General features: G+C 47.2%; 1 pseudogene; it reads left to right on the plus strand.

Moving 5' to 3' along the window:
- Positions 1-5,801, plus strand: part of LOC133049690 (ubiquitin carboxyl-terminal hydrolase 10-like) — a 42,961-nt pseudogene extending 37,160 nt beyond the window's left edge.
- The last annotated feature ends 661 nt before the right edge of the window (positions 5,802-6,462 follow it).

Below are 6,462 nucleotides of genomic sequence, written 5' to 3' on the forward strand. Positions count from 1 at the left end.
CTATCATTTTGCATTCTCATACTGTTCATGGGGTTCTCAAGGCAAGAATACTGAAGTGGTTTCCCATTCCCTTCTCCAGTGGACCATATTCTGTCAGACCTCTCCACCATGACCTGACCATCTTGGGTGGCCCCACATGGCATAGCTTAGTTTCATTGAGTTAGACAAGACTATGGTCCTGTGATCAAGTTGGCTAGTTTTCTGTGATTATGGTTTTAGTGTGTCTGCCCTCTGATGCCCTCTCGCAACACCTACCGTCTTACTTGGGTTTCTCTTACCTTGGACGTGGGGTATCTCTTCACAGCTGCTCCAGCAAAGTGAAGATGATGCTGTGAAAGTGCTGCCCTCAATATGCCAGCAAATTTGGAAAACTCAGCAATGGCCACAGGACTGGAAAAGGTCCGTTTTCATTCCAATCCCTAAGAAAGGCAATCCCAAAGAATGCTCAAACTACCACACAATTGCACTCATCTCACACACTAGTAAAGTAATGCTCAAAATTCTCCAAGCCAGGCTTCGGCAATACGTGAACCAAGAACTTCCAGATGTTCAAGCTGGTTTTAGAAAAGGCAGAGGAACCAGAGATCAAATTGTCAATATTTGCTGGATCATCAAAAAAGCAAGAGAGTTCCAGAAAAAACATCTATTTCTGCTTTATTTACTACGCCAAAGCCTTCGACTGTGTGGATCACAATAAACTGTGAAAAATTCTGAAGGAGATGGGAATACCAGACCACCTGACCTGCCTCTTGAGAAACCTGTATGCAGGTCAGGGAGCAACAGTTAGAACTGGACATGGACCAACAGACTGGCTCCAAATAGGAAAATGAGTACGTCAAGGCTGTATATTGTCACCCCACTTATTTAACGTATATGCAGAGTATGTCATGAGAAACGCTGGGCTGGAAGAAGCACAAGCTGGAATCAAGATTGCTGGGAGAAATATCAATAACCTCAGATATGCAGATGACACCACCCTTATAGCAGAAAGTGAAGAGGAACTAAAGAGACTCTTGATGAAAGTGAAAAAGAAGAGTGAAAAATTTGGGTTGAAGTTCAACATTCAGAAAACTAAGATCATGGCATCTGGTCCCATCACCTCATGGGATATAGATGGGGAGACAGTGGAAACAGTGTCAGACTTTTTTTGGGGGGGTCTCCAAAATCACTGCAGATGGTGACTGCAGCCATGAAATTAAAAGACGCTTACTCCTTGGAAGGAAAGTTATGACCAACCTAGAGAGCATATTAAAAAGCAGAGACATTACTTTGCCAACAAAGGTCCGTCTAGTCAAGGCTATGGTTTTGCCAGTGGTCATGTATGGATGTGAGAGTTGGACTGTGAAGAAAGCTGAGCACCGAAAAATTGATGCTTTTGAACTGTCATGTTGGAGAAGACTCTTGAGAGTCCCTTGGACTGCAAGGAGATCCAACCAGTCCATCCTGAAGGAGATAAGTCCTGGGTGTTCATTCGAAGGACTGACGCTGAAGTTGAAACTTCAATACTTTGGCCACCTCATGCGAAGAGCTGAATCATTTGAAAATACCCTGACGCTGGGAGGGATTGGGGGCAGGAGGAAAAGGGTACGACAGAGGATGAGATGGCTGGATGGCATCACAGACTTGATGGGCATGAGTTTTAGTAAACTCCGGGAGTTGGTGATGGACAGGGAGGCCTGGCGTGCTGTGCTTCATAGGGTCACAAAGAGTTGGACACGACTGAGTGACTGAACTGAACTGAACTGAGACCACCTTACCTGTCTCCTGAGAAACCTGTCTGTGGGTCAAGAAGCAACAGTTAGAACTGGACATGGAACAAAAAAACTGGTTCAAGATTGGGAAAGGAGTATGAAAAAGCTGTATATTGTTACCCTGCTTGTTTAACTTCTATGCAGAGTACATCATGAGAAACATCAGGTTGGATGAAGCACAAGCTGGACTTAAGATTGCCGACAGAAATATCAGCAACCTCAGATATGCAGATGATACCACTCTAATGGCAGAAAGTGAAGAGGAACTAAAGAGCGTCTTGATGATGGTGAAAGAGGAGAGTGAGAAAGCTGGCTTGAAACTCAACATTCAGGGGGAAGCAGCATGAGGAGTTGGATGATCACCGAGGGTTACTAAAAGGGGCCACTAGGACCATCTGCCACCTGCAGTATATTTTTGGAGATTTTAGCCCTGATGAATTCAATCAGTTCTCTGTGACTCCTCATGCTTCAGTGGAGCTTCCTCCACACAGTGGGACAGTTCTGTGTGGCGCACAGGCTGCTGGTGACCTCCCCAATGGACACAACTTTCAGAGAATTGTATATGTTGTTAATGAAGTAATCGAACCCAGTGACACTTTGCCGAGAATGCCCAACTACAGTATTTCCAGTACGTTGAATCCTCAGGCCCCTGAATTTGTCCTTAGCTGCACAACTTCCAAAAAGCTCCCTGATGACATTGATAAAGAAGTGAACTACACTTCCGCCGACTGCCAGTACTCGGGCCCTACCCTTGCCCTGGATGGCAGCTCTCATGCCGAGGTGGAAATTATAGAGAATGACGGCGTTTCAGGTGGTCTCGGACAGTTCAGTTCAGTCCAGTCCCTCAGTCGTGTCCTACTCTTTGCAACCCCATGGACTGCAGCAAGCCAGGCCACCCCATCCATCACCAACTCCTGGAGCTTACTCAAACTCATGTCCATTGAGGCAGTGATGTCATCCAACCATCTTATCCTCTGTCATCCCCTTCTCCTCCTGCCCTCAATCTTTCCCAGAATCAGGGTCTTTTCAAATGAGGCAGTTCTTTGAATCAGGTGGCCAAAGTATTGGAGCTTCAGCTTCAACATCAGTCCTTCCAATGAATACCCAGGACTGCTCTCCTTTAGAATGGACTGGTTGGATCTCCTTGCAGTCCAAGGGACTCTCAAGAGTCTTCTCCAACACCACTGTTCAAAAGCATAAATTCTTTGGTTCTCAGCTTTCTTTATAGTCCAACTCTCACATCCATACATGACCACTGGAAAAGCCATAGCCTTGACTAGACGGACCTTTGTTGACAAAGTAATGTCTCTGCTTTTTAATACACTCTCTAGGTTGGTCATAACTTTTTCCCCAAGGAGTAAGCGTCTTTTAATTTCATGGCTGCAATCACCATCTGCAGTGATTTTGGAGCCCAGAAAAATAAAGTCTATCACTGTTTCCCCTGTTTCCCCATCTATTTGCCATGAATTAATGCGGCCAGATGCCATGATCTTAGTTTTCTGAAGGTTGAGCCTTAAGCCAACTTTTTCACTCTCTTCTTTCCCTGTCATCAAGAGGCTCTTTAGTTCTTCTTCACTTTCTGCCATCAAGGTAGTGTCATATGCATATCTGAGGTTATTGATATTTCTCCCTGCAGTCTTGATTCCAGCTTGTGTTTCCCCCAGTCCAGCATTTCTCATGATGTACTCTGCATATAAGTTAAACAAGCAGGGTGACAATATACAGCCTTGACATACTCCTTTTCCTATTTGGAACCAGTCTGTTGGTCCATGTCCAGTTCTCAATGTTGCTTCCTGACCAGCATACAGGTTTCTCAAGAGTCAGGTCAGGTGGTCTGGTATTCCCATCTCCTTCAGAATTTTCCACAGTTTGTTGTGATCCTCGCAGTCAAAGGATTTGGCATAGTAAATAAAGCAGAAATAGATGTTTTCCTGGAACTCTCTCACTTTTTTGATGATCCAGCAGATATTGACAATTTGATCTCTGGTTCCTCTGCCTTTTCTAAAATCAGCTTGAACATCTGGAAGCTCACAGTTCATGTGCTATTGAAGCCTGGCTTGGAGAATTTTGAGCATTTCTTTGCTAGCATGTGAGATGAGTACAACTGTGCGGTAGAAAGGGAGCGCAAAAAGAAGAAAAAACATCCTCCTGGATATTACAGTCACTTGAAAGTGCCGAGGGCAGCTCTTCAGCAGAAGCCCTGGTCGGTGGTCATCCAAGCCAGCAGTCCCCAACAGTGTAAGCACCCAGGATGCAGACTCGATGGGGGATGTGCCCACATCCCCCCCACTCTCGGACTTGGGGCAGCCCTCTGGACACCACAGACTTTGTCAGCGACGCCGCACCTCATTGAGCCCTGGACGGTGGGGCCAGGACTGCAGGGTAGCTGAGGGCTGCCCCGGGGCTGATTCCCAGCAGGGACACCCTGTTGAGGACAGCTATGGCTCAGCCCTCCATGGGGACTGAGATTACTCAGAACCTTGAAGTCGCTAAGGGACAAATACTTGAATCCTTGGGTGAGGGAACAGCTGCCAGCGGGGTGGAGTTGCACACTGTGGAGAGCTTGGACCTGGCCCTGCCAAGGCGGAGAGCACCCCACCTCCTGTGGACACCCCGGCCTCTGCAGCGGGCACAGTGCCCACCAGTCAGCCTGCCAAGTCGTGGGCCAGCCTTTTTCATGATTCTAAGCCCTCTTCCTCCTGCTCGCCTGTGGCTTCTGTGGAAACTAAGAACTCCCCTCCCACCACGTCTCCCCTGGTCTCTGAAAAGCAGGCAGAAGTCAAGGAAGGGCTGGTTCCAGTTTCAGAGGATCCCGAAGCCATAAAGATCGCAGAGCTCCTGGGGAACACCACCCTGATTCATAAACCAGTGTTGTTGCAACCCTGCGGGCTGATCTACAAAGGAAATTGGTGCTACATCAAAGCCACACTGCAGGCGTTGGTGGCTTGCCCGCCGATGCATCACCTGATGAAGTTCATTTCTCTGTATTCAAAAGTGCAAAGCCCTTGTACGTCCACACCCATGACAGACAGCTTTGTTTAGCTAATGAATGAGTTTACTAATATGCCAGTACCTCCAAAACCCAGTCAAGCTCTTGGAGATAAAATCGTGAGGGATATCCGCCCCAGAGCTGCCTTTGAACCCACATATATTTGTAGACTCCTGACGATGATCAAGTGGAGCCTGTCTGAAAAGGATGGGCAAGAAGATGCTGAGGTGTACTTAGGCTTCATTCTAAACAGACTCCAGGAGGAAATGCTGAACCGAAAGAAACTTCTCTCACCAGATAATGAAAACCTTACTGTTTCCAGTGGACCCAAAAGCCACTCAGTGAATGAAGAGGAGCAGGAAAAACCAGGAGAAGGAAGTGAGGATAAGTGGGAGCAAGTGGGCCCCCAAAACAAGACCTCAGTCACTCACCAGGTGGCCTTTGTTCAGACCCCCATCGCTGGCATTTTTGGTGGACACATCAGGTCTGTGGTTTACCAACAGAGTTCAAAAGAGTCTGCCACTGGGCAGCCATTCTTCAACCTGCAGCTGGACATCCAGTCCGATAAGATACGCACCGTCCAGGACGTGCTGGGGAGCCTGGTGGCCAGAGAGTCTGTCCAGGGTGACACCACCAAAACCGAACAAGAGGTGGAGATCAGTGGGAGAGTGACTCAGGAAAAGCTCCCTCCTGGGCTTCTGCTGTGCCTCCAATGGTTTGTGTACAGGACTGGGGGCTGTCAGACCTCATCAGAAATACTGACTATCCTGTGGACTTGGAAATTAGTAAAGACTGCTTTCCCCAGGGGTTAAAAATAAGAACTTTAAATGCCACAGAGCCTATAGACTGTTTACAGTGGTCTACCGCCACGGCAGCTGCACCACAGGTGGCCACAGGACGTCTCCCAGGTCAGGCTCAAGGGCTGGGGGCGGGCTGAGGAGCAGACGGTCACAGTGATCAGCCCGATGGTCAAGGCCAAGGCCAAGGCCAGCAGCAAGAGCAAGGCCCACCGCGGGCGCGCAGCCCGCCTCCTGCGCGACCGCATCGTGGACCTGCTGTAGCCGTGCCAAGGCCTCTCCTAGGCTCGGTCCTCACCGCCTCCCCTCTTCTCTTTAGTGGCTCTTAGAGGAGAAACTCTTTCTCCCTATCGCAAAAATGGGCTCGAGTGAGAGGAGGCGCCTTGCGGTTTGTGCACAGCATAGCTTCCACTGACTCCTAGCTTCCAAATCAAAATCATCTGGTGAAACAGACTGTAGCTTCATTCAAGAAAGTACACGAGAAACCCATTTCTGAAATAATGGTGATTCCTGAGGAAGAAGGGTAACTTGAGTTTAATTCCCAGTCTAATTGCACAGTGGAGTAAGTCCTCCACCAGCAACAACACTTGTAAATTTGTGAAAATGAATTTTCTTTCCTTAAAAAAGATAAATTTTTTAATCCATCACACTTTCGTCCCTCACCCTTTAGTTTTTGATCAATGATAAAAACGAGTCAGTTACCAGAGAAGAAATAGTTCTTTGAAGGATAAATAAACACAAAAATGTTGCTGGTTCCTAACAGGAAAAATACATTTTAATAATTGTGCGCTGAGAAGCTGCTTACGCACACATGGCAGATCAAATATTTAGAGTTACAATATCAGTCACATAGAAGGGTGATTGTAATTTCATTGCCATTAAAAGATTTCAAAGTGCATTCATGCTTCTGTGTACACATAATGAA

The sequence above is a fragment of the Dama dama genome, chromosome 30 (genome assembly GCF_033118175.1).
Source record: "Dama dama isolate Ldn47 chromosome 30, ASM3311817v1, whole genome shotgun sequence".
NCBI classification, from domain to species: domain Eukaryota; kingdom Metazoa; phylum Chordata; class Mammalia; order Artiodactyla; family Cervidae; genus Dama; species Dama dama.